The following is a 7,966-nucleotide window of genomic DNA, read 5'->3' as shown; positions in this document are numbered from 1 at the left end:
TCATGGACTCGTTCTTCTTCCTTGCGGGTTTTCAGGCAAGATGACCATACCCTCGAAATCACTTCTATCTTTGCTTGCTAGTTGCTCGCTCTTTTGCTATGCCTATGCTGCGATACCTACCACTTGCTTATCATACCTCCCATATTGCTAAGCCAAGCCTCTAACCCACCTTGTCCTAGCAAACCGTTGTTTGGCTATGTTACCGCTTTGCTGAGCCCCTCTTATAGCGTTGTTAGTTGTAGGTGAAGATTGAAGTTTGTTCCATGTTGGAACATAGATATTTGTTGGGATATCACAATATCTCTTATTTGAATTAATGCATCTATATACTTGGTAAAGGGTGGAAGGCTCGGCCTTATGCCTGGTGTTTTGTTCCACTCTTGCCGCCCTAGTTTCTGTCATACCGGTGTTATGTTCCTTGATTTTGCGTTCCTTACACGGTTGGGTTATAATGGGAACCCCTTGACAGTTCGCCTTGAATAAAACTCCTCCAGCAAGGCCCAACATTGGTTTTACCATTTGCCACCTAACCTTTTCTTTTCCTTGGGTCGGCCGGCTCAAGGGTCATCTTTATTTTAACCCCCTCCCCCGGGCTAGTGCTCCTCTTGAGTGTTGGTCCGAAATGGGCAGCCTGCGGGGCCACCTCGGGGCAACTCGAGGGCTGGTTTTACTCGTAGCTTGACCTATCCAGTGTGCCCTGAGAACGAGATATGTGCAGCTCCTATCGGGATTTGGCGGCACATCCGGGTGGCTTTGCTGGTCTTGTTTTACCATTGTCGAAATGTCTTGTAACCGGGATTCTGAGTCTGATCGGGTCTTCCTGGGAGAAGGAATATCCTTCGTTGACCGTGAGAGCTTGTGATGGGCTAAGTTGGGACACCCCTGCAGGGATTTGAACTTTCGAAAGCCGTGCCCGCGGTTATGGGCAGATGGGAATTTGTTAATGTCCGGTTGTAGATAACCTGAAGTTTAACATAAGTAAAATGCATCAACCGCGTGTGTAGCAGTGATGGTCTCTTTCCGGCGGGGTCCGGGAAGTGAACGCGGTGTTGGAGTTATGCTTGACGTAAGTAGTCCAGGATCACTTCTTGATCATAGATTCTCGACCGCGCTTTGCCTTCTCTTCTCGCTCTCATTTGCGTAAGTATAGCCACCATATATGCTAGTGCTTGCTGCAGCTCCACCTCATACCTTTTCCCTACCTATAAGCTTAAATAGTCTTGATCGCGAGGGTGTGAGATTGCTGAGTCCCCGTGACTCACAGATTACTTCCAAACCCAGTTTACAGGTGCCGATGATACCGTGCAGGTGACGCAACCGAGCTCAAGGAGGAGCTCGAAGAAGATCGTGTTTGTTATGTTATTTCATTTCCAGTTGATCAGTAGTGGAGCCCAGTTGGGACAATCGGGGATCTGTGTAGCTTTTGGGGTAGTCTTCTTTTAGTTTGGTTCCATAGTCGGACCTTGTTTGTATCTGGATGATGTAATGCTTTATTCATGTATTGTGTGAAGTGGCCATTGTAAGCCAACTATGTATCTCTTTCCCTTATGTATTACATGGGTTGTGTGAAGATTACCTCACTTGCGACATTGCTTACAATGCGGTTATGCCTCTAAGTCATGCTTCGACACGTGGGAGATATAGCCGCATCGTGGGCGTTACAGAAGAGGAGAGGAGCAGCGCTGGTTTTGGATTAGAACGGGAGAGGAGCGACGTTGGTTTCGGACTGGAACATGAGAGGAGGGGCGGTGGTTTTGAAATGGAAGAGGAGAGGAGCGGCGCTACATTTAGATTGGAACAGGAGAGGAGCGGCGGTGGTTTAAGAGGAGAAGAGCGGAAGAGCGGTGCTGGTCTTGGAAGTACTTTTTTGTTGTTTCGCGTATTTTGGGTCAAAGTTTGACCACGTACTGTATTTGACAAGCAAAATGTGAATGCATGTCACCAAAAATTGTATCATTTGGTTCGTATCTGAATGTACTTTCAAATTATACTCCCTCCATTTTTGTATACAAGGCCACAAACTCATATTACAGGTACCAAGGTAAAAATCAATGCTATGTTTAAGTCAATGTTGCAAGCTAGCTTGTCACCTTGATTGTCATGTTAATTAATGTGGTTTTTCTCTCCCAAGCACAACAAGCCAACCCTCTTACTCCTCATTGGTTGAGTAATGTTGGGAATGCAAGCTAACCTTCTCACTACTGCATGCACACAAGGGATATTAATGTCCTCGGGTGCTAGTACGAGGCAAACGCCATCAATTTTGCCTCGATTAATGTTAGTGGCCTTGTATAGTTGCATATTGTAATTTTGATAGTGGCCTTGTATACAACGTATAACATATATTTTATGTGCGAAAATCATGGTCAATTATGACCCGGAATAAAAGGGAGACTAGTTAATGTGGGGTCGCTTTCTTAATTTAAGGGTAAATTGATTTTGATTTTGATCCAGTCAGAGCACGCCGACCCTCTCGTCCAATCCTAAATCGTTGTCGCACGCTCCTCTCCCTCTTCTCCATTGCAAAACCACCTCCTCTCCTCTCCATCATCTCCATTCCAAAACCACCGTCTCGCCTCTCCCTCTTCTCTATTGCAAGACCACCGTCTCTCCTCCATTTTCTAGACGCTTTGCTCCATGGCGTGGGCGCAATCCATGGATACAAAATTAGTATACTGTATACTATTTAAAAGTCGAGGGTGGGGCTTTTCCTGCGCGGTAGGCGGCGGGGCAGTTCCGCCTAGTCGGTTCGATAGAGACGCGAGAAGATGAGGGAGTAGGCTACTGCAAACGTAGGGCTGTGTGATTTGACAACGAGTTACTGCTGGACAGGTGGGGCCCCGTGATTTGACTTGCCATTATCATTTTAACTGCGGCGCTACGACCGGTGTGAGTCTCCCAGATTCCTAACCACCTCCATACAGGTGCCTCTCCCAATGCTACACCATGTAGTAGAGGCTGGCTCTTCATGAGAGCCCACTTCTCCACTTTTTCCTTGCCTCTCTTTCCTCCACATTTGCAAAAATGCCATGTAAAGCGCACTATTGTACTTACTTTTACTTACTCCTACAGGTGCTTAAGCTTGCCACGTAGGCATAAAGTTTGATGTGGCAAGTTAATCAAGAAGAGAGAGACTAGTTTGGTGACCCAAGGAAGAAATGGTGCTAAGCACGTGTACCTAGGTGAAAAGACAATTTTGAGTCTATAGCTAATTAAATGAAGCAAACTTAGCAACACCATTTCATTGGAAGAGGTCACTCCTTGGCAAATGCAATAAATACACGTGCTTAGCACCATTTCTTCTTTGAGTACGAAGAAAGAGATAGAGAGGAGTAAAAAATACACTTATGGCCAACCTTGTTGTATTATAGTGACTAAGTGATGACTATGTATGGCATGCCAACATTAGATAGCCTAACGCACCGTGTTAAATCTCCAAGGGCGCGACCGCGCGAGCGACGCGACAATCGTGGTAGGCGCGACCATGATACAGTATGCTGGCAGCCCTTGGATCTGAGATCAAACGGTTGCATGCTAAGTTGCTGAAAATTTGCAGAATAACCCTCCAGGATAGGATATTCACCCATAGGTCTAGAATCACGCCATGCAACCGTTCGATCTCGGATCCAAGGGCTCTCGGAAGCCCGTATCATGGGAGAATGGAAAGCCACTACCCTGCCATTCGCACGCTGGCAGTTCGCTCCTACTCGTCCCCACACGTCCTTCAATACTACGACGGTTCTCTCTTAGTCGTCCCGTCCATTCACATTATGGCAGTTCCACTAATCCTAACCCTCCTCCCAAATCCATGGCGTCCCAAATCTCCACGATCGGCGGTGAGTACAAGGTTAGAACCATCACCGGAGATGAGTTCGACGTCATCTACACCCGTTCTTCCGTGACGGTGAAAGGATGCCTTTCTCGCTTCAGACGCATGTTCAAAAACTCAGGTGATGAGTGGGTCGCTGGGCTAGATGTTGAGTACACCACAGTCCTGGGACGAGAGAAGGATCTAAAGGACGAAGAGAGGAAGAAGCCCGCCGTGATCCAGGTCTGTGTACATAACGTTTGCTTGGTCTACCACATAAGCCATGCCGACGTTGAGTGCCAGGATTTTAAGAACTTCCTCGAGAGCAACCTAGTAAAATTTGTTACTGTAGACTTTGGTAACGACAAAGAAGTCCTACGTCGGATAGGCCTCATTGTAGGCAACACCTTCGACCTCCAGAAGAATCGGCTGGTGTCCTCTCGCTAGCCTTCAATGCTGACCCCGGCAGGAGCCATGGTTCATCCTTCGTATGGTAAACTAGAGAAACCTAATTACACGTTTCATCGTCATGCATGGCAGCAGAATGTACTAGATATAGACCACATCCACTACGCTGCAATGGATGGCTACCTTTGCTTCAATATCTACAAGGGTTGGATGAAGAGCAACGGCCAAGTGTGCGGTTCAAGCAAAGAAGTATCGGCCAAGAGGAAGAGGGACAAGGACGAAGTCGAGGACGTGGACGAGGACGTGGACGAGGACGTGGACGAGGACTCCGAGTAAGGTGGCAGTGTCGTTGCTCATGGTGGTTCTAATGCAGTGTCTACCGGAATAGTTGCAAAGTTTAATTTCAAGTGTGCTTAATTTAATTTGAGGGGTGTGTTGTGCTGAGCCCCAAGCAGAACTTTGTTATGTTTCTTCTCCTTACTTTAACTCTTCAGTACGTACATACTAGTATTTCTTACATTTCATCTTCTAGTTGGTATAGTACTACCACTCGTTTCTTCACATTATATACGTACAATATATATGGCCAACATCATATAGCCAGCAGTTTAGTTGTCAAAGAATTTCAGGGTGCTTAGTTTTGTCAAAGAATTTCAAGATGCTTAGAGGGTGCTTGGATCCAAGGGACTTATTTTAGTCTGACTAAAAATAGTCTCTTTAAGAGGCTAAAGTACCAAGCACCCCTGACTAAAGAGGGGCTAAAACTAGTCTTGAGACTAAAAAATTTAGTCAAGGGTACCCCTACTAAAATGTAGATTAGTCCTCTCTCTACTCATTTAACTCCTCTCCTTTAACACAGGCGAGTTCTGGATTGGAGGGTTTGGAGGATAATAAATGCTCATTAACTTGATTTTAGCCTTTTTAGTATTTGGATACAAGCATGGGTGAGGCTAGCATGTTTTAGTCCCACTACTTTTAGTCATGGGACTAAAACGTATCCAAGCACCCTCTTAGTTTTATTTGAGGGGTGGGTTGTGCTGGACACCATTATTGTGACTAGCCTTTTTAATAGTACTATGTGCATAATTTGGCGACGAGCGCTCTCTATATGTACCACATTTTTTTTAATTTCAAGTTTTGCTCCATGGTGCAATCCATCGATACTACTGCTGTACAAAAGTATACACTTTTAAAAGGCTAGAGGGCGGGGCAGTCTAGCTTGGTCAGTTTCACGAGAGGCGAGGGCCTTTGTGATTTGACGGCTCATTACTGCTGGAAGGTGGGGCCTTGTGATTTGACTGCTCGTATAAATGCGCCAGTGACCTGATCGAGGAGGAGCAAAGAACCGTGCGGTATACTCAAGTTTTCCACTGGAGTAGTACTGCGACGGAGGAGCACGAAACACGGCAGCCCAGTGCCATATGGCGATAAAAATGATCTAATTTGCTAGTCATCTCATTGTTAGCATTGTTCTATTCATTCCCTCAAAAAACATTGTTCTATTCATGCCTCGCAGAGAACGTGACACGTGCGGCGAAACACCCGAAGCAAAAGATGAAACACAGGAGCAAAAGAAGAAGGAAGATTATCACCCCAAATGATCTAATTCGCCGCGGAGTCTTAACTGCTTCTTCATCGCCTCCATGACCTCCATCTCCTTGCGCGTCTCCTCCGCCATCTTCATCATTGTGTCCATGACGCGGCATTTCTCGATGCGAGCCTTCATCATCTGTTCCACGGCCATATTACGTACCTTGACAGCAGCCGGGTGCTCGATGCGGAGCTTCGCCAACTCTTCCTTCTGTTCCATGGCGAGGGCCTACATCATCTTCTTCGAGGAACTACTATTCTCATGCAGCTTCTTCCAGCCGGCGTTCTTCTCCTTCAACAAGTCGATCTCGTGGCAGAGCTTCGCATTGTCCTCCCAAAGTTGCAGGATTTCGCCGGTCGCCTTCTTCTCCGAGGCAATGCTCTTCTTCAGCAGCATCACCAAGCCGACGGACAACTCCCTCTGCTGATTGAGCTCAGCAGGCATGTCGTCGAGGCTCTCCTTCAGCAACTCCATCAAGCCTTGGATGAACTCATTCTGCTTATTGAGCTGATCAGGCATGCCGTCGAGGGATAACGACTCCAGCTCCACCGGCTCGGCTTGTTCACCTCCGCGGCTAGGGCGCTCCTGGGAGCCATCGCCTACCCGTGAGAGATCTTTCAAGGTCTCTGCATGGTGGCGAGCCCTCTTTTTTTTCCGCAGCCTTGGTTGACGCTCCCTTGTTACGAGTAGTTCTCGACCTAGAGCTCTGCTCACCGGCCATGGCAACGACAGATGAAGAAGAAGCACTTACGAGGAGGAAAGGTAGAGTGATTTTCGGTTAGGTAGTTCCCCTTTTTATAACCTAAGTACTAGCACTAGTACTAATACCTGCATAGTGGGAACACGTTCAGGTTTGGTACGTACTATTAGTAGGTGTGAGAAGGCTTTCGAATGTGATGGGAACAAGGTAAAGATTAATTGATGGTTTTGGTTTCGAGGCCCGAAACGGCTCCCGATGAGTTTAGCGGAACATAAATTTCAAGTACTACACTGCTCAAATGCGTAAATATTATGTTACTGTTAAAAATTGGCACAAAATATGAAGGAGACCAATGGAAGTACTACTAGCAACCCACGATTTAACTACTCGCATGCGCGCAGTGGAGTAATAATGTCTTTCTTCCGCCCTCACGTCCACTCAATTTGCATGCGCTGTATTAGTTGACCATCAATGAAGTGAACGACTTTGCACGCGTCAAATTATCACATGGGGTGGATCTTGGTACAAAATTGCGTCCGCCCGTGTACCCGCGTGTGCGTGCGAGGAATGAGTGCGTGCATGGCGTGCGTGCACATCTTCGCTTCATGCATGTACCACCAGTATGGCTCAGGGAGGACGAGTACATTCTTCTGGAACCAGCAGCACGTCACTGTGATCAATCCACGCAAGGAGGTCGTGACAACGCCTACACATGTGCCACGTGGCTTCATGAACTGTAATAGAGACACTGTGTAGCGTGCCATTGGTATTCTAATTTACGTGTTTTGCACATACTCGAAGTACTAGTAAGGTACACGTGCATTGCACGCATCAGATTTTGCAACCAAATTATGAATAAATACCACACTATAGCATGTAAGCTCTGAGTCATATATGCCTGATGTAGCCCTTTGTTTAATTCTTATAGTTCATCTCATTCAAAATCAATTAGTTTTTATAAAAAAAGCTAAGAACGCGGGAATAGGGAAAACATGGGATTATAGTGGAATGTCGTCTTGAATCCTACAGGATTGTACGAGTGTTTGATTGTGCATAGAAAAAACGCAGAATTCTTTCAAAGAGGTTTGAGTGGATGGGATGTTTCCTATGAAATCTAGTGCAAATGAATCACATGGAAAAATTCCTATGGTTTACAATCATACGAATCAAACAACCAAGATAGGAAAAATTCCTAATGATTAGAATCCTCCAAAATTCCTTTGAGAATCCTTTGAATCAAAGAAGCCCTTAATCTATTTTATGATTCATGGAATTGTGCGTTGTAAAGCATAAAGTAAAAACTAATAATGGCAATTCAACTAGAAAAAAGTTTGGGCAGTTATGATACGGAAGATTCTAGAACAAAAGAGAACCACTGTTGTTTTGAGGTTTGTGCATTATGCTTAAGTTCAATCATGGAGTCTGCTAGATTGTACATGTGGTAAAATCCGGTGGGGGC

Source organism: Triticum urartu, chromosome 4A (assembly GCF_056163025.1).
Source record: "Triticum urartu cultivar PI428250 chromosome 4A, HENAU_Tu73, whole genome shotgun sequence".
In the NCBI taxonomy this organism is placed as follows: domain Eukaryota; kingdom Viridiplantae; phylum Streptophyta; class Magnoliopsida; order Poales; family Poaceae; genus Triticum; species Triticum urartu.
The sequence above is the reverse complement of the archived record's forward strand: the minus strand, read 5'-3'. Positions refer to the sequence as shown.